Here is a 22256-nt window from a genome sequence, read left to right as displayed (position 1 = left end):
AATGTTTCTCAAGTATGAGTTCCACATTTTTTAATATGTTTGAGGAACATTTCCTGATCTTTTCTGTGTGAATTGTCTGTTGATAACTTTCTTTAACTTTTCCATCAGGTTTTGGTCCTTTATCCCGTAATTTTTAAGAGATTGTTATATATCAGGCATACCAGCCCTCTGATATATGTTGTAAGTATTTTATCACAGCTATTTGATAGCTATATTTTGACTTTGTCCACAGTGGCTTTTGCCATGCAACTTTAAAAAACAATTTATGGAGTCAAATTTATCAATCTTTTCTTTATAGTAAAGGAAGAACCAAGTAAACCCCAAAGTAAACAGAAGGAAGGATATGAAAAAGACCTGAAATTAATGAAATCTAAAACAGAAAAACCAATGAAACCAAAAGCTGGGTCTTTGAAACAAATCCATGAAACTGACAAACCTCTAGGTAGAGTGATTTTAAAAGACAGAAAAAGAAAACACAGATTACCAATATCAGGAATGAAAGTGGAGACATTACCACAAATTCTACAAACATTAAAGGGATAACAAAAAACTATTATCAACAATTTCATGCCAACAATAAAAAACTTAAGTGAAATGGCAAATTCCGTAATAAATATAACTTAGTAAAACAGACACAAGTAAAATAGAAAATCTGCATAGCCCTATATCTATGTAAGAAATTGTTATCAAAAACCTTCCTTTAAAGAAAATTCTAGGCCCAAATGACTTCATTAGTGAATCTATCAAACATTTACCAATAAATAATATCAAACCTACATAAACTCAGAGAATAGAGAAATTCTTTTCCATTTATTTAATGAGCCCAATTTTATGTTAATACAAAAAGGAGAAAAAAATTACAGAGAAAACTACAAACCAATATCCATTAGCACACAGGAAAAAAATCCTTGAAAATATTTTAAAAAATGTATTCAGTAATATGCAAAAAGGATACCGCATCATGACTAAATGGGGTTTATCACAGGAATGAAAGATTTATGTAGCATTTCAATAATCAATCAATGTAATCCACTATATTAACAGAACATAGGAGAAAACCCCTATGATTATTTTAAATGATACAGAACAAAGCATTTGACAAAATCCCACACCCATTCATGATAAACACTTTCAGCAAACTAGAAATAAAAGAGAACTTCCTTAATCTCATAAAGGATATGTATAAGACGCTTAATAGCTAATATCTTATTTAAGGTAAGAGGCTGAATGTTTTCCCACTAAGGTCACAAACAAAATAAAGATGTCTACTCACCATTTCTCTTCAACATTGTACAGGACATTCTAGCCAATATAATAAGGCAAGGAAAAAAACAGCATCGGGGTTGAAAAGCAAAAAGTAAAACTATCTTTATCATAGACAAAACCATGTATATAGACAATGCTAAAGAATCTACACAAAAGCTACCAGAACCAACAGGCAATTTAGCAAGGTCACAGGATACAAGAACAATGTGTAAGATTGTTCTTACAAGCAATGTACATACAAGCAATGTAAAATTCCAAATTGAAATTTGAAAAACTACTACTTCTAAAGGCATCCAAAAATATGAACTACTTCAGGATAAATTTAAATTTAACAAGATACATATAAAACAATGAAAACCACAAAATAGTACTCCAAAAATTTAAAGGCCTAAATAAATGGAGAAACATACCATGTTCAGAGATCAACAGACTAAATCTTTTTAAGATCTGATTTCTTCCCAAATTAATCTATAGATGCAATCTCAAAAACAATTCCAGAAGGCGTTTTTTCCATAGGAAGTGACAACTTAATCATAAAACTTATTTAGAAATATAAAAGATGTAGACTATCCTAAGAAATATTGAGAAAATAAAGTTGGAGAAACTGTACTGCTTGATTTTAAGACTTACTATAAAGTTATGTTAATTAAGACAGTTTAGTATTGGCTAGAAATAGACATATAAATCAATAGAACAGAATATAGTCTAGAAATAGACCCACATAGGTCAAGCCAACTGATTTTCAACAAAGGTGGCAAGATCATTCAATGAGGGAAAGAACTGTCTTTTCAACAAACAGTGTTGTAACAACTTCATATTCATATGGAGGAAAAAAAAAAAAACCTGACCCTTACCTTGTAGGACTCATAAAACTTAATTTGAAACGGTTCACAGACTCTAAAAGTAAAAAGGATGAGTTCATGTCCTTTGTAGGGACATAGATGAAGCTGGAAACCATCATTCTGAGCAAGGACAGAAAACCAAACACCGCATGTTCTCACTCGTAGGTGGGAATTGAACAATGAGAACAACTGGACACAGGGTGGGGAACACCACACACCGGGGCCTGTCGTGGGTGTGGGAGGGGGGAGGGATAGCACTAAGAGATACACCTAATGTAAATGACGAGTTAATGGGTGCAGCACACCAACATGGCACATGTATACATATGTAACAAACCTGTACATTGTGCACATGTATCCCGGAACTTAAAGTATAATAATAAAAAAAAAGAAAACAGAAAAAAAAGCAAAAATTATAAAACTTTTAGAAGAAACAGGTGAAAACTCTTCAAAACCTTGAGGAATAAAATAGTTTCTTAAATAGGACACAAAAAGAAGGGCCATGAAAGGAAAATCTAGTAAAATAAACTTCATCAAAATTTAAAACTTCAGCTCTTCTAAAGACAACACTAAACAAAGAAAAAGGAACAGCATAAACTGGGAGAAAATTACTTGCAATACATATATCTCACCAAGGATTGACATCCTGAATATACAGAGAACTGTTACAACTCAATAATAATACAATTTTTAATGGACAAAATATTTAAACAGACACTATTCAAAAGATCATATATGAGTGGCCAGTAAACACATGAAAAGACGCTCAAATCTCTAGCCATCACAGAAATGCAAAAGAAAACTATAATGCGATATCACTTCATACCTATAAAACGCTAAAATTAAAATGACTGATAATACCAAATAATTAACAAGGATCTAGGACAATCAGAACTCTCATACATTGCTAGTGGGAATGTAAAATGATACAACCATTTTGCAAAATAGTGTGGCAGTTTCCTAAAAAGTTAAACATATGCTTTTCAGATGACCTAGCAATTCTCCTCCTAGTTATTAAGTGAAACGAAAATACATGTCTGGCTGGGCACAGTGGCTCACACCTGTAATTCCAGCACTGGGAGGCCGAGGCAGGCGGATCATGAGGTCAGGAGATCGAGACAATTCTGGCTAATATGGTGAAACCCCGTCTCTACTAAAAATATGAAAAATTAGCCAGGCGTGGTGGCACACACCTATATTCCCAGCTACTCGAGAAGCTGAGGCAGGAGAATCACTTGAACCCACGCAGCGGAGGTTGCAGTGAGCCAAGATCACACCACTGCACTCCAGCCTGGGTGACAGAGCAAGACTCCGTCTCAAAAAAGTAAAAAAGAAAAAAAAGAAAATATGTGTCTATGTATAGACATATATGTACACATATTCATAGCAGCTTTATTTATAACAACCTTATTCAAATAATCAAAAGCTGGAAATACACCAAAACCCATCAACAGATAACTGGAAAAACAAATTCTGGTACCTAATACTACTTAGGAATATGTAATTACATGGGTAAATCTCAAAAACAAAATGAGTACATACTATATGACTCTATATGAAACTACAGAAAAGACAACTCTAATCTGTAGTGATATAAAGTGGATAAATGGTATACTGGGGCTATGGGTAGTGGCTGGGATTTACTAGAGTAAGGTACAAGGAAATGCTCCAAAGTGATAGGAATGTTTCATACATTGACTGTGGTAGTAGTTACACAGGTATACAAATTTGTCAAAACTCATCAAAATGTACTCCTAGACTGAAGGTACTTTATTATCCATGAATATAGTTTAATATGCATAAATTATACTTCTAAAAAGTTGACTTTTAAAAATTTTTAAAGGAGCTCATTTCTAATGGTTTCATCAATAAATATTAAATGCTACTTTGCTAAAGCATTTTTTAAATTGTTACTAAACCCCAAATAATTTTAATCTCAATTTGCAAAATAATCCACATTTTACATATCTATAAACAAAAAAAGTTTTAACATACAAATGCCTTAGAAAGAATTCAATTTGGTCCAATAATTTTATAGCCAGTTTCTTTAATCCATCTTGAATTGATTTTTGTATAAGGTGTAAGGAAGGGATCCAGTTTCAGCTTTCTACATATGGCTAGCCAGTTTTCCCAGCACCATTTATTAAATAGGGAATCCTTTCCCCATTGCTTGTTTTTCTCAGGTTTGTCAAAGATCAGATAGTTGTAGATATGCGGCGTTATTTCTGAGGGCTCTGTTCTGTTCCATTGATCTATATCTGTTTTGGTACCACTATCATGCGGTTTTGGTTACTGTAGCCTTGTAGTATAGTTTAAAGTCAGGTAGTGTGATGCCTCCAGCTTTGTTCTTTTGGCTTACGATTGACTTGGCGATGCGGGCTCTTTTTTGGTTCCATATGAACTTTAAAGTAGTTTTTTCCAATTCTGTGAAGGAAGTCATTGGTAGCTTGATGGGATGGCATTGAATCTGTAAATTAACTTGGGCAGTATGGCCATTTTCACGATATTGATTCTTCCTACCCATGAGCATGGAATGTTCTTCCATTTGTTTGTGTCCTCTTTTATTTCCTTGAGCAGTGGTTTGTAGTTCTCCTTGAAGAGGTCCTTCACATCCCTTGTAAGTTGGATTCCTAGGTATTTTATTCTCTTTGAAGCAACTGTGAATGGGAGTTCACTCATGATTTGGCTCTCTGTTTGTCTGTTGTTGGTGTATAAGAATGCATGTGATTTTTGTACATTTATTTTGTATCCTGAGACTTTGCTGAAGTTGCTTATCAGCTTAAGGAGATTTTGGGCTGAGACAATGGGGTTTTCTAGATACACAATCATGTCGTCTGCAAACAGGGACAATTTGACTTCCTCTTTTCCTAATTGAATACCCCTTCTTTCCTTCTCCTGCCTAACTGCCCTGGCCAGAACTTCCAACACTGTGTTGAATAGGAGTGGTGAGAGAGGGCATCCCTGTCTTGTGCCTGTTTTCAAAGGGAATGCTTCCAGTTTTTGCCCATTCAGTATGATATTGGCTGTGGGTCTGTCATAGATAGCTCTTATTATTTTGAGATACATCCCATCAATACCTAATTTATTGAGAGTTTTTAGCATGAAGGGTTGTTGAATTTTGTCAAAGGCCTTTTCTGCATCTATTGAAATAATCATGTGGTTTTTGTCTTTGGCTCTGTTTATATGCTGGATTACATTTATTGATTTGCATATATTGAACCAGCCTTGCATCCCAGGGATGAAGCCCACTTGATCATGGTGGATAAGCTTTTTGACGTGCTGCTGGATTCGTTTTGCCAGTATTTTATTGAGGATTTTTGCATCAATGTTCATCAAGGATATTGGTCTAAAATTCCCTTTTTTGGTTGTGTCTCTGCCCGGCTTTGGTATCAGGATGATGCTGGCCTCAGAAAATGAGTAAGGGAGGATTCCCTCTTTTTCTATTGATTGGAATAGTTTCAGAAGGAATGGTACCAGTTCCTCCTTGTACCTCTGGTAGAATTCGGCTGTGAATCTGTCTGGTCCTGGACTCTTTTTGGTTGGTAAGCTATTGATTATTGCCACAATTTCAGCTCCTGTTATTGGTCTATTCAGAGATTCAAGTTCTTCCTGGTTTAGTCTTGGGAGAGTGTATGTGTCAAGGAATTTATCCATTTCTTCTAGATTTTCTAGTTTATTTGCGTAGAGGTGTTTGTAGTATTCTCTGATGGTAGTTTGTATTTCTGTGGGATCAGTGCTAAACGTTAGACCTAAAACCATAAAAACCCTAGAAGAAAACCTAGGCATTACCATTCAGGACATAGGCATGGGCAAGGACTTCATGTCTAAAACACCAAAAGCAATGGCAACAAAAGACAAAATTGACAAATGGGATCTAATTAAACTCAAGAGCTTCTGCACAGCAAAAGAAACTACCATCAGAGTGAACAGGCAACCTACAAAATGGGAGAAAATTTTCACAACCTACTCATCTGACAAAGGGCTAATATCCAGAATCTACAATGAACTCAAACAAATTTATAAGAAAAAAACAAACAACCCCATCAAAAAGTGGGCGAAGGACATGAACAGACACTTCTCAAAAGAAGACATTTATGCAGCCAAAAAAACACATGAAAAAATGCTCACCATCACTGGCCATCAGAGAAATGCAAATCAAAACCACAATGAGATACCATCTCACACCAGTTAGAATGGCAATCATTAAAAAGTCAGGAAACAACAGGTGCTGGAGAGGATGTGGAGAAACAGGAACACTTTTACACTGTTGGTGGGACTGTAAACTAGTTCAACCATTGTGGAAGTCAGTGTGGCGATTCCTCAGGGATCTAGAACTAGAAATACCATTTGACCCAGCCATCCCATTACTGGGTGTATACCCAAAGGACTATAAATCATGCTGCTATAAAGACACATGCACATGTATGTTTATTGCGGCATTATTCACAATAGCAAAGACTTGGAACCAACCCAAATGTCCAACAATGATAGACTGGATTAAGAAAATGTGGCACATATACACAATGAAATACTATGCAGCCATAAAAAACGATGAGTTCATGTCCTTTGTAGGGACATGGATGAAACTGGAAATCATCATTCTCAGTAAACTATCGCAAGGACAAAAAACCAAACACCGCATATTCTCACTCATAGGTGGGAATTGAACAATGAGAACACATGGACACAGGAAGGGGAACATCACACTCTGGGGACTGTTGTGGGGTGGGGGGAGGGGGAGGGATAGCATTGGGAGATATACCTAATGCTAGATGACGAGTTAGTGGGTGCAGCGCACGAGCATGGCACATGTATACATATGTAACTAACCTGCACATTGTGCACATGTACCCTAAAACTTAAAGTATAATAATAAATTTAAAAAAAAATTTTTATAGCCAGTTTCTAGGATAAAGTCATATTTATAATTTTCTGTCCAGATTTTTAATAAAAATCAGTAATGTTAAATGGAACACTATCATTTTATAGAGAAATATTATGAAATTATATTGAGAAATGAGAATAGTCATTAAACATTAAGATTTTATTGCAACCCAGGCATTATATATTTCTTTACACTTAAGGAATAGATATTAAACCTTGGAGTAAAAAATAGAAGGCGACTTGCTTCAAGTTTGTACCAAGTCGATCAAGCAGAAACCTGAAGAACCTTGTTTTAAGATGAGAGGCATTTATACTCGGCAGGCATTTTCTTCCAATGAAAAAATAAAGTCAATGTGCCACCATCTTGACACTTATAAAAATGTTTATAAAAAGCATTTAGGACACTGATTCTCACAGTTGGCTGAATACTGGAATCACCTAGATTAAAAGAAATACTAATCCTTATACAACATCCCTAAAATTCAGATTTAATTAGTATAAGTTAGGCCCTGGGCATATAGGCTGTTTTAAAACTCCTCGGGTGACTCTAATGTGCACCAATTTGAAAACCACTAGCTTAGAGACCTGTTCCATCATCATAGAAGTCAGTCTTGAGCTGAATGATTCTATATGCCCTGACTGCAGTAGGTAATGTTGTTATTTTAAGCATCTGATAGGTGTATCTCCCTTGATTAAAAATAAATACCTCACAGAAGAGATTATATGTTTTATTTATCACTGTCTCCGCATATCTGGAACAATGAAAGACACATAGCAGTTGCTAAATAAGTATCTTTTGAATGAATATATGATTGCCTTATACTTCTTTTACGTCCCCATCTTCTAATAGATTATGCAAATTAGAATTCAAAACATACATATATTAAACAAATGAATGACTGAAGCAGTTGGGGATAATATTTAAGGCAAAACCAAATCTGATAAAATATACACGTATTTTAAAAACATACATATATATATAAATAGATTAAAAGTGGAAAAAGAATATACAAAAGAGTGCAACATTTGGCAGCTGAGAATTATATCACTGAGTTTTCAAATATTCTTCACATTCTTATACTTAGAAACAAAGAAGTAACCCCAAACAACTAATTCATTAGCTAATATCTCAGAACTTGCACATATGCAGATAAATTTTCTTTTAAAAACAGAATTATAGTTTAATCTTGATGAACACAGCTCAATTTTCAAAATTCAAGCAAATAAAATTTTAGCACATATCATGATAGCCTTACTGGATAGCTGTGTTAAAAACAAAAAGTATTTGGTATCACCTATTGTTATGTGCTCTCAGTTGAGATCTAGTTAGTCTCCTAGGAGTCTCACATTGATAACTATTTTGGTAATTCCTTACATAATGTGCTTATTTAGAAATACCTTATTAATAACAGACTTCCTTTTGATTAGCTACATTCTCAGATATGGCTTCATTTATCAAAGTTCCACAAGTATTACATAATTTTTAATTCAGTTAGTATCTTAGACTACAAAACTTTGGTTTTCTTAAAATCAGCATTGGTTGCTTGATTGTAGGTTTGTCACCAAAAAGTGCTGCTTCACTCTCCGTGGTTGGAAATCTTTTCTGATATATCAAGGGGTATTCCTTCTGAAACTGTTTTAGATTTTTTCTTTTCTCCTTTAGAGGTAAACTCTTGTTTTTAATAACATTGTCTAAAAGTTCTGTAATTGCAGCTTGAGAGGTAGAAACTTTTTGCTTTTCAAAGTCCTGAGCACTAATCTGCTTACAGTATGAATAAGTTGGCAAAGGAACAAATAGTCCATCTCCAGGATTTTCAATATGTCCCTTTTTTAAGTATTCAAGATGTTTTTCCACTGCAGTCTGTAAATAAGTTGGTACTTGAAGAATTTCCTGATGATGATCCATTAAGAAAGAAACTAATCTTCCAGCCAGAAGCTTATCAAGATCCACTTTTTCAGCACAGCATAGCACACATCGAGAAAAGGTATGTATCATCAGTGATTTCATGCCCATTGCATCATGAAGTTTGGGCATATCAACATTTTGACTCATTTGGGAAATCATACGCATTAAAAGTTGAAGCTTTCTACAATTTGGTGGCGGAAGTAACAAACGACACAATTGTAGCCCATCGATGGCAACCCTCTCTAAATGAGGTTGCAGCAAACTTCGTGTACCAGTCAACACAGAAGAAGCTGGAAGTAAAGAATTTTCTGAAAATTCTATTGAACTTTTGCAGAGTCTTTTATTGATTGCAGCACTAGACTCTCCGAGTTCACTTTGCATAGCTGTTTGCACACTTGTGCTGCTTTGTCCAACATTTGGTTTCATGATCATTTCAGCCAATGGTGTATTGATACAACTATTCCTTCTTGTACTACTTCTTAAAAGCAAACTCTGAGACCTACAAAGCTGTTTTGACTTGCATTTCCCATTACACAACTCCTCTTGGTCTTGAGCAGTCAAAGTAGTGGTTCTCTTAAAACCAGCACGGAATGGCTTTTGAATATTTTCCTCTGAATGAAGATTCAACAGGAATTCCTGTTTGGGCTTAGACTCTAAAAACAGTTTAGTATTTTGTCCTTCTATGTTTGGAAGATTGATGCCTCTTTACACTTGATGCCTCTTTACTTGAATTCCCTGACACATCTACAATTCCTTCCAAAGAACAGCAACTTAGTTTGCTATTAGAGGACAGATCATGCATACCACTTAACCCTATTAAATTATGACAGCTTCCTCCCATTATGTCATTAGCACTCACTCCTCTGTTTCTTAAATTAACTAGCTGCATTTTCTTAGCACATCTTTCTTGAAATCCTGGATTGCTTATCCGTAGTCTCTCAGTAGAATCTGATTCTTCTTTTTTCTCTATGAAGCAGACTGAGAAGAAGGCACTCCATTGATTTGAAGGAATTCAAATTGTGAAGGAATTTTTAAGACTGTGGATCATCTTGGATTCTATGTATCCCACTGGATCTATATGAAACTATGACATAGCCACAAACAACCAAAATGTTCACAAATAATTCGTAATATTCAAAAGTAAGGAGAGGTTCAAGGAGATCTAGAAAATAATCTGTGATTGTGCTGAATATATCTTGTTCAAATCCAACATAAGTTGGATTATTCATATCATCACTTCTTGGCCAATTTGCTAGGCACTTCATGGCAGATAATACCCAGTGAGGGAGGTCATCTGATTTGTTTTGTAGTATAACTACTCCATGTTTACTTGTATTGGCCATGTTGTACATTATATATTGGGGAATTACTTGTTTTGGATTTATGACTTCTTCTAGGGATGGCACACCTAAAATGGCTTGCAGGTAGATCAGAATAACATATCTCCACATTTCTTCAACATCTTCCTGGCTTAGTTTTCTATTATCATCTGCATTTTCTTGATCTTCATTGATTATTTCATGCTTTATTTTCTCGGAATTTTCCTGAGATAAATGTAATCCATGCTTTTTAGGAGTTCTACAAGATAAGTTTCGTCATTTAAAAATACTATCTTTATCTTTGGGAAAGTTCTCTATGTTGTTTTTTCTCAATTCTGGATGTCTTCGTGGCAGAGTTTTAAATGGCTAAGTTGCAAGAAATCTGAAGAGCTGGTTAGTACCATCAACATTTTCTGATCCCCACCTGCCTTTGATATCTTCAATTACATGATTCTTAAGAAATTTCCTCAACAGTTGGATAGTCTGTTGTCTTGTAACTTTAGGACCAAAACTGTTATTATTTCTTAATAGGTCATAAAGCCAATCCACTGCTTCTCCTGCTGTGAAACAACTGCCATATTTTTTAAAGTGTTGTCTGTGTTTTCTTAGAGGCATTCCTGCTCGAAAAGATGTGGTAATTTCATTCCATAAGTAGCAGAATCCATGTAAGCTCGCCATACCAGGAAGATCTGAATTCTAGCTCTGCCACTTGCTGTAGATGTGTCTTTAGAAGGATTTAACGTCTGTGAGCCTCAGTGTCCACACTGGTAAAGTAGGACTAATAATACATGCCCGCCTGAAGGGCATTCCAGCTTGGTGGCCAGATAAGGCCTGGGAGGCACACCCCAACTCTCCATAGGTCTGTCAGTGCCCACTGGTGTCCATGGCAGCAAAGGCAACACTCAGGCCCAGCGGCCCAGGCAGTAGCGAGTCTCAGCACAACCACTGGCCCTGCTGCCGATTTGAATAGCATCTGCTGAAGAATTTTTTTAAAGTGGTCCTGAAAAAGTTGTGCCCTGTACCATACCTTGGGAAACACTGCTGTTGGTTATACCTAAAAATAGAGTTAACAGGTCACAAGATGAGTGAATCTTCAACCTTGTCAGATATTGCCAAACTGCTCTCCCAAGTTTTATTCCTGTTTATACTCCCTCCAAATCCCTTTAAAATAGTTTATACTCTTCATCTTCACTTTTTTATTCACCTCAATTGATTACAATCATTTTTCTATCCCTTACCAGTCCACTGAAATTGCTTTTACTAAGGTCACCAAATATCTCTTAATTTCGAAACCCAACAGCCTCTTTTCAGTTTTAGTCATTCTTTACCGTTCCTTATGCTTTATTTCACAACAGCTCTATTTCACAATTACTCCTTTTACTTAGCAGCCAATAGATAACCGACACTTCTCAATGTTTTTTCAAATAATTTTTATTTTTAAATATTTTTAAAATATTGGTGTAGATGTGTTGAAAACGGAACACTTTTACACTGCTGGTGGGAATATAAACTAGTACAATCACTATGGAAAACAGTATGGAGATTCTTCAAAGAACTAAAAGTAGAACTACCATTTGATCCAGTAATCCCACAACTGGGTATCTCCACAAAGTAAAAGAAGTCATTATATGAAAAAGACACTTGCAAACTCATGTTTATAGCACAATTAGCAATTGCAAAAATATGGAACCAGCCTAAATGCCCATCAACCAACAAGTAGATAAAGAAAATGTGGTATGTATACACCATGGAATACTAATCAGCCATAAAAAGGAACAAAATAATAAAATAATGGCATTTGCAGCAACCTGGATGGAGTTGAAGACCATTATTCAAAGTGAAGTAACTCAGAAACGAAAAGCCAAATATCACATGTTCTCTATAAGTGGGAGCTAAGCTGTGAGGATGCAAGGGCATAAGAATGATACAATGAACTTTGAGGACTTGGGGGGAAGGGTGGGAGAGAGATGAAGGACAAAAGACTACACATTGGGTACAGTATACACCGCTCAGGTGACAGGTGTACGAAACTCAGAAATTAGCACTAAAGAACTTATCCATGTAACCAAAAAAAACCTGTTCCCCAAAAACTATTGAAATAAAATATAAAAGATAAAAAAATCATTATGATTATTAAATATATTATCAGTATCAGTAAAATCTAAATGGGATTTAGGCAAATGAATTAGTTAAAAATGAATATTCTATTTAGAAACTGGTGGATATACTTTATAATTAGGAAAATGTTGAGAAATATTATAAGAGAAGTTCAACATTGTATGTTTTCCTATTTTTAAATATCTTTATTATTATTACATTGCAGTATGGTGTTTAAGTTTGGGTGTTAAAATACAGAACTTTACATCCAGCAACAATTGTAAGAAAAATTATCATTTTTATTCCACAAATTAGGCTATGAACAAAAATTGATGCTGTAACTCAAGAAAATGTAAGATACCAGTGCTATTTATTCTTACCAAACCCATAATACACATTCATTTTCTTTAAAGATTAAAGTTAGAAACTCAAAAATAATACAGCTCCCACCCATTCAGCAAACTAGGAGTAGAAGGGAACTAACTTCCTACTCTACTAAAAGGCATCTAGGAAAAACCCACAGCCAACATTATACTTAATAGTGAAATACCAAATGCTTTCTCCCTAAGATCAAGAAAAAGACAAGAATGCTCATTCTCTCCATTTCTATCAACACTATAGTGAAGGTTCTAGCCAGGACAACTGGGCAAGAAAATTAAAGACTTGCAGATTGAAAAGTAAAGAGTAAAATTATCTCTATCTGCAGATGCCATGATCCTGCATATAGAAAATCCTAAGGAATCGACCTTCTATTTTATTATTTATTTATTTTTTGAGACAGAGTCTGGCTCTGTTGCCCAGGCTAGAGTGCAACGGCGCGATCTCGGCTCACTGAAACCTCTGTTTTTGTATTTTTAGTAGATAGGATTTCACCATGTTGGCCAGACTGGTCTCGAACTCCTGACCTCTAGGGATCTGCCAACCTTGGCCTCCCAAAGTGCTAGGATTACAGGCATGATCCACCACGCTCAGCCAGGAATCTGCCTTTTAAAACATCTATTAGAACTAACAAATGAGTTCAGCAAGGTTGCAGGATACAAAATCAATATACAAATATCAATTGTATTTCTACATATTTGTAATAAACAGCCCGGAAGTGAAATTTTAAAACAATTGTATTTAGTATAAAATCGAAGAATAAAATACTTAGGTATAAATTTAACAAAAAAACTGTAAGACTCGTATATTGAAAACAAAGATGGCCCAACTAAATCAAAAGAACTCTTGTGTTAATGAATAGGAAACATTATTGTTAAGATGACAATTATTCTCAAATCAATTTACAGATTTAAAGCAATCCCTATCAAAATAAGAGCTGGCTTCTTTGCAGAAATTGTGAAGTTGTTCCTAAAGTTCATATGGCAATGGTAGTGATCCAGAATAGTCAAACAATTCTGAAAAAGAACAACAAACTCAGAGGAGTCACACTTCTTTTTTATTATTTATTTTTCTTCATTCTTCAACTTTTATTTAACATCAGGGGTACATGTACAGGATGTGCAGGTTTGTTACACAGGTAAATGTGTGCCATGGTGGACTGCTGCACAGATCATCCCATAACACAGGTATTAAGCCCAGCATCCATTAGCTATTTTTCTGATGCTCTCCCTCCCTCCACCTCCCCAACAGGCCCCAGTGGGTGTTAGGGAGGAGTCTCTCCTTTTCAATATTTTGGACTAGATTCAGTAGAACGGCACCAGCAATTCTTTGTACCTCTGGTATAATTCAGCTGTGAATCCATCTGGTCCTGGGCTTTTTTTGGTTGGTAGGCTATGTATTACTGCCTCAATTTAAGAACTAATTACTGGTCTATTTGGGGATTCAACTTCTTCCTGGTTCAGTCTTGCAAGGGTGTATGTGTCCAGGAACTTATCCATTTCTTCTAGATTTTCTAGTTTATTTGCATAGAGGTGTTTCTAGTATCCTCTGCTTATAGTATATAGTACAGTATTCTCTATATAGATGGTTGTTTGTATTTCTGTGGGGTCAGTGTTATCATTTCTGATTGTGTTTATTTGATTCTTCTCTGTTTTTCTTTATTAGTCTAGCTAGCAGTCTATTTATAAACGTTTTCCAAAAACCAGCTCATGGATTTGTTGATTTTTTTGAAGGGATTTTTGTGTCTCTATCTCCTTCAGTCCAACTCTGATCTTGATTATTTCTTGTCCTCTGCTAGCTTTGGGGTTTCCTCTTGGTTCTCTAGTTCTTTCAGTTGAGGTGATAGGTTGTTAACTTGAGATCTTTCTAGGTTTTTATGTGGGCATTTAGTGCTATAAATTTCCCTCTTAACACTGCCTTAGCTGCATCACAGAGATTCTGGTATGCTGTCTCTTTGTTCTCATTAGTTTCAAACAACTTCTTAATTTCTGCCTTAATTTCATTAATTACCCAAGAGTCGTTCAGGAGCAGGTTGTTCAATTTCCATGAAGTTGTCTGGTTTTGAGTGCATTTATTAGTCTTGAGTTCTAATTTGATCTGTGGTCTGAGAGACTGTTATTATTTCAGTTCTTTTACATTTGCTGAGGAGTGTTTTACTTCCAATTATGTGGTCAGTTTTATATTAAGTGCTGTGTGGCAATGAGAAGAATGTACATTCTGTTGCTTTTGAGTGGAGAGTTCCGTAGATATCTATCAGCTCTGCTTGATCCAGAGCTGAGGTCAGGTCCTGAATATCTCTGTTAATTTTCTGTCTCAATGATCTAATATTGTCAGTAGGGTGTTAAAGTCTTCCACTATTATTGTGTGGAAGTCTAGGTCCCTTTGTAGATCTCTAAAAACTTGCTTTATGAATCTGGGTGCTCCTGTATTGGGTTCATATATATTTAGAATCCTTTACCATTATGTAATGCACTTCTTTGTCTTTTTTTATCTTCATTAGTTTTAAAGTCTGTTTTGTCTGAAACTAGGATTGCAACCCTGCTTTTCTCTGTTTTCCATTTGCTTGATAAATTTTCCTCCATCCCTTTATTTTGAGCCTATGTGTGTCTTTGCATGGAATATGGGTCTCTTTAAGACAGAATACTGATGGGTCTTGGCTCTTTATCCAGCCTGCCATTCTGTGTCTTTAAATTGGGGCCTCTAGCCCATTTATATTTAAGGTTAGTATTGTTGTTATGTAAATTTGATCCTATCATCATGATGCTAGCTGGTTATTTTGCAGAATTGTTTATATGGTTGCTTCATAGTGTCACTGGTCTGTGCTTCAGTGTGTTTTTGTAGTGGCTGGTAATGGTTTTTCCTTTCCATATTTAGTGCTTCCTTCAGGAGCTCTTGCAAAGCAGGCCTGGTGGTGATGAATTCCCTCGGCATTTGCTTGTCTGAAAAGGATCTTATTTCTCCTTCAATTATGAAGCTTAGTTTGGCTGGATATGAAATTCCGGGTTGGAAATTCTTTTCTTTAAGAATATTGAGTCTCCCTCTCCCTCTCCCTCTCCCTCTCCCTCCCTCTCCCTCTCCCTCTCCCTCTCCCCACGGTCTCCCTCTCCCTCTCTTTCCACGGTCTCCCTCTGATGCCGAGCCGAAGCTGGACGGTACTGCTGCCATCTCAACTCACTGCAACCTCCCTGCCTGATTCTCCTGCCTCAGCCTGCTGAGTGCCTGCGATTGCAGGCGCGCGCCGCCACGCCTGACTGGTTTTCGTATTTTTTTGATGGAGACGGGGTTTTGCTGTGTCGGCCGGGCTGGTCTCCAGCTCCTAACCGCGAGTGATCTGCCAGCCTCGGCCTCCCGAGGTGCCGGGATTGCAGACGGAGTCTCGTTAACTCAGTGCTCAATGGCGCCCAGGCTGGAGTGCAGTGGCATGATCTCGGCTCGCTACAACCACCTCCCAGCTGCCTGCCTTGGCCTCCCAAAGAGCCGAGATTGCAGCCTCTGCCCAGCCGCCCCCCCGTCTGGGAAGCGAGGAGCGTCTCCGCCTGGCCGCCCATCGTCTGGGATGTGAGGAGCCCCTCTGCCTGGCTGCCCAGTCTGGAAAGTGAGGAGCGTCTCTGCCCGGCCGCCATCCCATCTAGGAAGTGAGGAGCGCCTCTTCCTGGCCGCCATCACATCTGGGAAGTGAGGAGCGGCTCTGCCCAGCCGCCCATCATCTGAGATGTGGGGAGCACCTCTGCCCTGCCGCCCCATCTGGGATGTGAGGAGCGTCTCTGCCCGGCCGCCCCGTCTGAGAAGTGAGGAGACCCTCTGCCTGGCAACCGCCCCGTCTGAGAAGTGAGCAGCCCCTCCGCCCGGCAGCCGCCCCGTCTGAGAAGTGAGGAGCCCCTCCGGCCAGCAGCCACCCCGTCTGGGAAGTGAGGAGCGTCTCCGCCCGGCAGCCACCTCGCCCGGGAGGGAGGTGGGGGGGTCAGCCCCCCGCCCAGCCAGCCGCCTCGTCCAGGAGGGAGGTGGGGGGATCAGCCCCCCGCCCGGCCAGCCGCCCTGTCCGGGAGGTGAGGGGCGCCTCTGCCCGGCCGCCCCTACTGGGAAGTGAGGAGGCCCTCTGCCCGGCCAGCCGCCCCGTCCAGGAGGGAGGTGGGGGGGTCAGCCCCCCGCCTAGCCAGCCGCCCCGTCCGGGAGGGGAGGGGCGCCTCTGCCCGGCCACCCCTACTGGGAAATGAGGAGCCCCTCTGCCCAGCCAGCCGCCCCGTCCAGGAGGGAGGTGGGGGGTCAGCTCCCCGCCCGGCCAGCTGCCCCGTCCAGGAGGTGAGGGGCGCCTCTGCCCGGCCGCCCTACTGGGAAGTGAGGAGCCCCTCTGCCCGGCCAGCCACCCCGTCCGGGAGGGAGGTGGGGGGGTCAGCCCACCGCCCAGCCAGCCGCCCCATCCGGGAGGGAGGTGGGGGGATCAGCCCCCCGCCCGGCCAGCTGACCCGTCGGGGAAGTGAGGGGCGCCTCTGCCCGGCCGCCCCTACTGGGAAGTGAGGAGCCCCTCTGCCCGGCCAGCCAGCCGCCCCGTCCGGGAGGGAGGTGGGGGGGGTCAACCCCCCGCCCGGCCAGCCGCCCCATCTGGGAGGGAGGTGGGGGAGTCAGCCCTCCCGCCCGGCCAGCCACCCCATCCGGGAGGGAGGTGGGGGGGTCATCCCCCCGCCCGGCCAGCCACCCCGTCCAGGAGGGAGGTGGGGGGGGTCAGCCCCCCGCCCGGCCAGCCACCCCGTCCGGGAGGTGAGGGGCGCCTCTGCCCGGCCGCCCCTACTTGGAAGTGAGGAGCCCCTCTGCCCGGCCACCACCCCGTCTGGGAGGTGTACCCAACAGCTCATTGAGAACGGGCCATGAAGACAATGGCGGTTTTGTGGAATAGAAAGGGGAGAAAGGTGGGGAAAAGATTGGGAAATCAGATGGTTGCCGTGTCTGTGTAGAAAGAGGTAGACATGGGAGACTTCATTTTGTTCTGTACTAAGAAAAATTCTTCTGCCTTGGGATCCTGTTATCTGTGACCTTACCCCCAACCCTGTGCTCTCTGAAACATGTGCTGTATCAACTCAGGGTTGAATGGATTAAGGGCGGTGCAAGATGTGCTTTGTTAACCAGATGCTTGAAGGCAGCATGCTCGTTAAGAGTCATCACCACTCCCTAATCTCAAGTACCCAGGGACACAAACACTGCGGAAGGCCGCAAGGTCCTCTGCCTAGGAAAACCAGAGAACTTTGTTCACTTGTTTAACTGCTGACCTTCCCTCCACTATTGTCCTGTGACCCTGCCAAATCCCCCTCTGCAAGAAACACCCAAGAATGATCAATAAAAAATAAAAATAATAAAAAAAATAAAAAAAAAAAAAAAAAAAAAAAGAATATTGAATATTGGCCCCCAATCTCTTCTGGCTTGCAGGGTTTCCACTGAAAGGTCCACTGTTAGTCTGCTGGGTTTCCTTTTGATGGTGACCTGGTTTTTCTCTCTGGCTGCCCTTAACATTTTTTCTTTCATTTCGACCTTGGAGAATCTGATGATTATGTGTCTTGGGGTTGAACTTCTCGTGGAGTATCTAACTGGGTTCCCTGGATTTCCTGAACTTGAATGTTGGCTTGTCTTGTTAGGTGGGGGAAGTTCTCCTGGATGATATCCTGAAGTATGTTCTCCAACTTGGTTCCATTCTCCTCGTCTCTTTCAAGTACTCCAATCATAGGTTCTGTCTCTTTACATAATCCCCTATTTCTCAGAGATTTTGTTCATTCTTTTTCATTATTTTTTCTCTATTTTTGTCTGCCTGTCTTATTTCAGAAAGACAGTCTTCAAGCTCTGAGCTGCTTTCCTCGGCTTCATGTATTCTGCTGTTGATACTTGTGATTGCATTGTGAAGTTCTCATGTTGTGTTTTTCAGTTCCATCAGGTCAATTCTGTTCCTCTCTAAACTGGCTATTCTAGCTATCAGCTCCTTTATCGTTTTATCATGATTCTTAGCTTCTTTCCATTGGGTTAGAACATGCCCCTTTAGCTCAGTGAAGCTCATTATCACTCACCTTCTGAAGCCTACTTTTGTCAAGTCAGGCGTCTCAGCCTCAGCCTAGTTCCATGCCCTTGCTGCAGAGATGTTGCAATCATTTTGGGGAGAAGAGGCACTCTGGCTTTTTGAGTTTTCACCATTTTTGCATTCTTTCTCATCTTTGTGGGCTTATCTACCTTTGATCTTTGAAGTTGCTGACTTTTGAATGGGGTTTTTGTGGGGCCTTTTTTGTTTATGTTGTTGTTGTCTCCTGTTTAACAGTCAGGCCAGTCTACCATAGGGTTGCTGCGGTTTGCTGAGGGTCCACTCCAGACCCTTGTTACCTTGGTTTTTCCCAAACCTGGAGGTATCATCAGTGACGGCTATGAAACAGCAAAGATGGCAGCCAGCTCCTTCCTCTGGAAGCTCTGCCCCCGGTGGGTTCTGACCTGCTGCCAGACCGAACACACCTGTAGGAGGTGGTTACAGATCCCTGTTGGGAGGTCTCACCCAGTCAGGAGGAACAAGATCAGGGACCCACTTAAAAAAGCAGTCTGGCTGCTTTTTGGTAGAGGTGTGCTGCACTGGGGGAGACCTTCCTTGTCTGAACCATTTGGGCATTCCAAAGCTGGCAGCCTAGAATGGATGAGTCAACTGAGTCACAGAGATGGTGACTGCCCCTCCCTCTGGGAGCTCCATCGCAGGGGGAGATTGGAGAACCCTGGCTGGAATGGATGAAGTCCCCGTAGGGAGGTCCTCTCCAGTGAAGAGGAATGGATCATGGTCCGGCTTAAAAAAGCAGTCTGGTAATGATCTAGCAAAGCAGCTGTGCTGCATTGTGGCACAACTCTTTCTCATCTGTAACATTTGTATTCTCCAAAGCCAGCAGACTACAGCAGCTGAGTCTACCAAACCACAAAAATGGCGGCCACTCCTCCCGCTGAGAGCTACGTCCCAATAGAACCCTTTTGAAGTGGCTAAAGGCCCCACAGGAAGGTCCTGCCCAATGAGGAGGAATGAATCAGGGTCCTGCTTAAAGAGGCAGTCTGGCCATGATCTGCCAAGGCAGCTGTGCTGCATTGTGGGGGACCCTTCCTCATCTGGACTGTTTGTATTCTCCAAAGCTGGAAGGCTGGAACGGCTGAGTCTACCAAACTGCATAGATGCCAGCCGCCCCTCCCCCCAGGAACTCAAGACCTGTCTCAGGCAGATTCCAGCCTATTGCTGTTGGCAGGCTGGAACCCAAGCCAGTGGGTCTTAAATTATGAGATGCCATGGAAGTGGGGCCTGCAGCACAATGCTGCTTGGTTCCCTGGATTCAGCCCTCTTCCTAGGAATATGTACAGATAGATTTCCTCACTTGCTAAGCACTCCAGGGCCACAGTATATAAACTCCTGGGTCTCTGTGTATGCCTGAGCAGCTGCTCTGCCAAAACTCCACACAGCTCTGTGTATCGGACCCAAGACCCTGGTGGCATGGGCTCACGAGGGGATCTCCTGATCTACGGGTTGCAAAGGTCCATGAGAAAAGCGTGGTTCCCTGGGCAAGGTTGCATAATCACTCACTGCTTCCCTTGGCTGGCAATGGGGGTTCCTTTGGCTCCATGCTGCTCCCAGGTAGGCCATGGTCCCCCACCTCACCGCTTTTCTTCCTTCTCCATGGGTTAAGCTGTCTGCCTAGACAGTCCCAATGCAAGAACCTGGATATTTCAGTTGAAGGTGCTGAATTCACTTGCCCCTTTTCACTTCTCCCCATGAGTGCCATGGACCACAGCTGCTTCTAATCAGCCATCTTGGATCCTACCAGAGTCACACGTCTTGATTTCAAAACTAACTACAATGCTACAACAATTAAGACATAATGGTAATAGCATAAGGACGGGCACACATATGGATGGAATAAAATTGAGAATCTAGAAATAAACCCTCAAATTTACAGTCAACTGATTTTTGACAAGATTGTAAAGGCAATTCACAAAGGAAAAGAAATGTTTTTACAATAAATAGTGCTCAGACAACTATATATCCACATGAGAAAACTTGGACTGTTCGTCATACCATACACAAAACTTAACTCAAAACAGATCATAAAAACTAAATACAAGAGCTAAAACTATAAAACTCTTGAAGAAAATATAGAGGTAAATCTTCATGACCTTAGATTTGGCAATGGTTTCTTAGCTATGACACACAAAGAATACATAATAAAAGAGAAAATAGGTAAATTGGACTCATAAAAAAAATGTGTGTTTTTTGTTTTTTGAGACAGAGTCTTTCTCTGTTGCCCAGGCTTGAGTGCAGTGGTGCAATCTCGTCTCACTGCAGCCTCTGCCTCCCTGGTTCAAGTGATTCTACTGCCTCAGCCTCCTGAGTAGCGGGGATTACAGGCGCGCACAACTAATTTTTATATTTTTAGTAGAGATGGGGTTTCACCATGTTGGCTAGTCTGGTCTCAAACTCCTGACCTCAGGGGATCTGCCCACCTCAGCTTCTCAAAGTGCTGGGATTACAGGTGTGAGCCACTGTGCCCGGCCTTCATCAAAATTTTACCAGTTTATCCTTCTAAGGAAACTATCAGTGAAAAAAAAAACTTACAGAATGGAAGAAAATATCTGCAAATCATTAAGTCTGGTAAGATTCTAGTATCCAAAATATGAAAAGAATTTTACAACTCAACACTAAAACAAAATATAAATTGAAAACGGGCAAATGATCTGACTAGATATTTTTCCAAAGAAGATATACAAATACCTAACAAGCACAAAAAAGATACTCAGATGTACATCAAAACCACAATGAGATGCCACTTCACACCCACTAGGGTGGCTACAATAAAAAAGACAACAATATGTGCTGGTAATGGTGTGGTGAAATTGGAAATCTCATACATTGCTGGTGGGAATATAAAAAGATAAAGCCACTTTGGAAAACAATGTATCAGTTCCTCAAAAGGATAAACAGAATTAACATATGGCCTAAAAATTCCATTCACAGATGATATACTCAAGAGAAATGAATCACATGTCCACACAAAAATTTTTACATGAATGTTCACAGCTCATTATCCATATTAGCCAAAAAGTGAGACAATCAAAATGTCCATCAACTGATGAGTGGATAAATAAATGGCCTATAGCTGGAAATATTGGGGAAAACGTGAAATGACTTCTAAAGAATACGATGTTTCTTTTTGGAGTGATAAAAATGTTCTAATACTGATTTGTAGTGATAATTGCACAACTCCATGAATATACTAAAAAACTATTCAATTATACACTTTAAGTGCATTGTATGATATGTGATATGGTTTGGCTCAAACCATACATCACTCATATCTCCACTCTCAAATCTCACCTTGAATTGTACAAGGGCAGGGCCAGATGAAGGTAACTGAATCATGAGGGTCTTTCCTGTGCTGTTCTTGGGATAGTAAGTCTCACAAAATCAGATGGTTTTATAAATGGGAGTTCCCCTGCACAAGCTCTCTTGCCTGCCACCATGTAAGATGTGCCTTTGCTCCTCCTCCGCCTTCCACCATGATTGTGAGGCCTCCC

General features: G+C 40.1%; 1 protein-coding gene and 1 pseudogene across 2 annotated transcripts in view; both read right to left on the bottom strand.

Annotated features, from left to right (window-relative positions):
- Window positions 1-22256, bottom strand: part of TMEM38B (transmembrane protein 38B) — an 86376-nt gene that overhangs the window by 6547 nt on the left and 57573 nt on the right. The gene's annotated exons all lie outside the window — the stretch shown is intronic.
- Window positions 8051-11641, bottom strand: LOC101125487 (DEP domain-containing protein 1A-like; annotated as a pseudogene).

Source organism: Gorilla gorilla, chromosome 13 (assembly GCF_029281585.2).
Source record: "Gorilla gorilla gorilla isolate KB3781 chromosome 13, NHGRI_mGorGor1-v2.1_pri, whole genome shotgun sequence".
Lineage (NCBI taxonomy): Eukaryota > Metazoa > Chordata > Mammalia > Primates > Hominidae > Gorilla > Gorilla gorilla.
The sequence above is the reverse complement of the archived record's forward strand: the minus strand, read 5'-3'. Positions and strand labels throughout refer to the sequence as shown.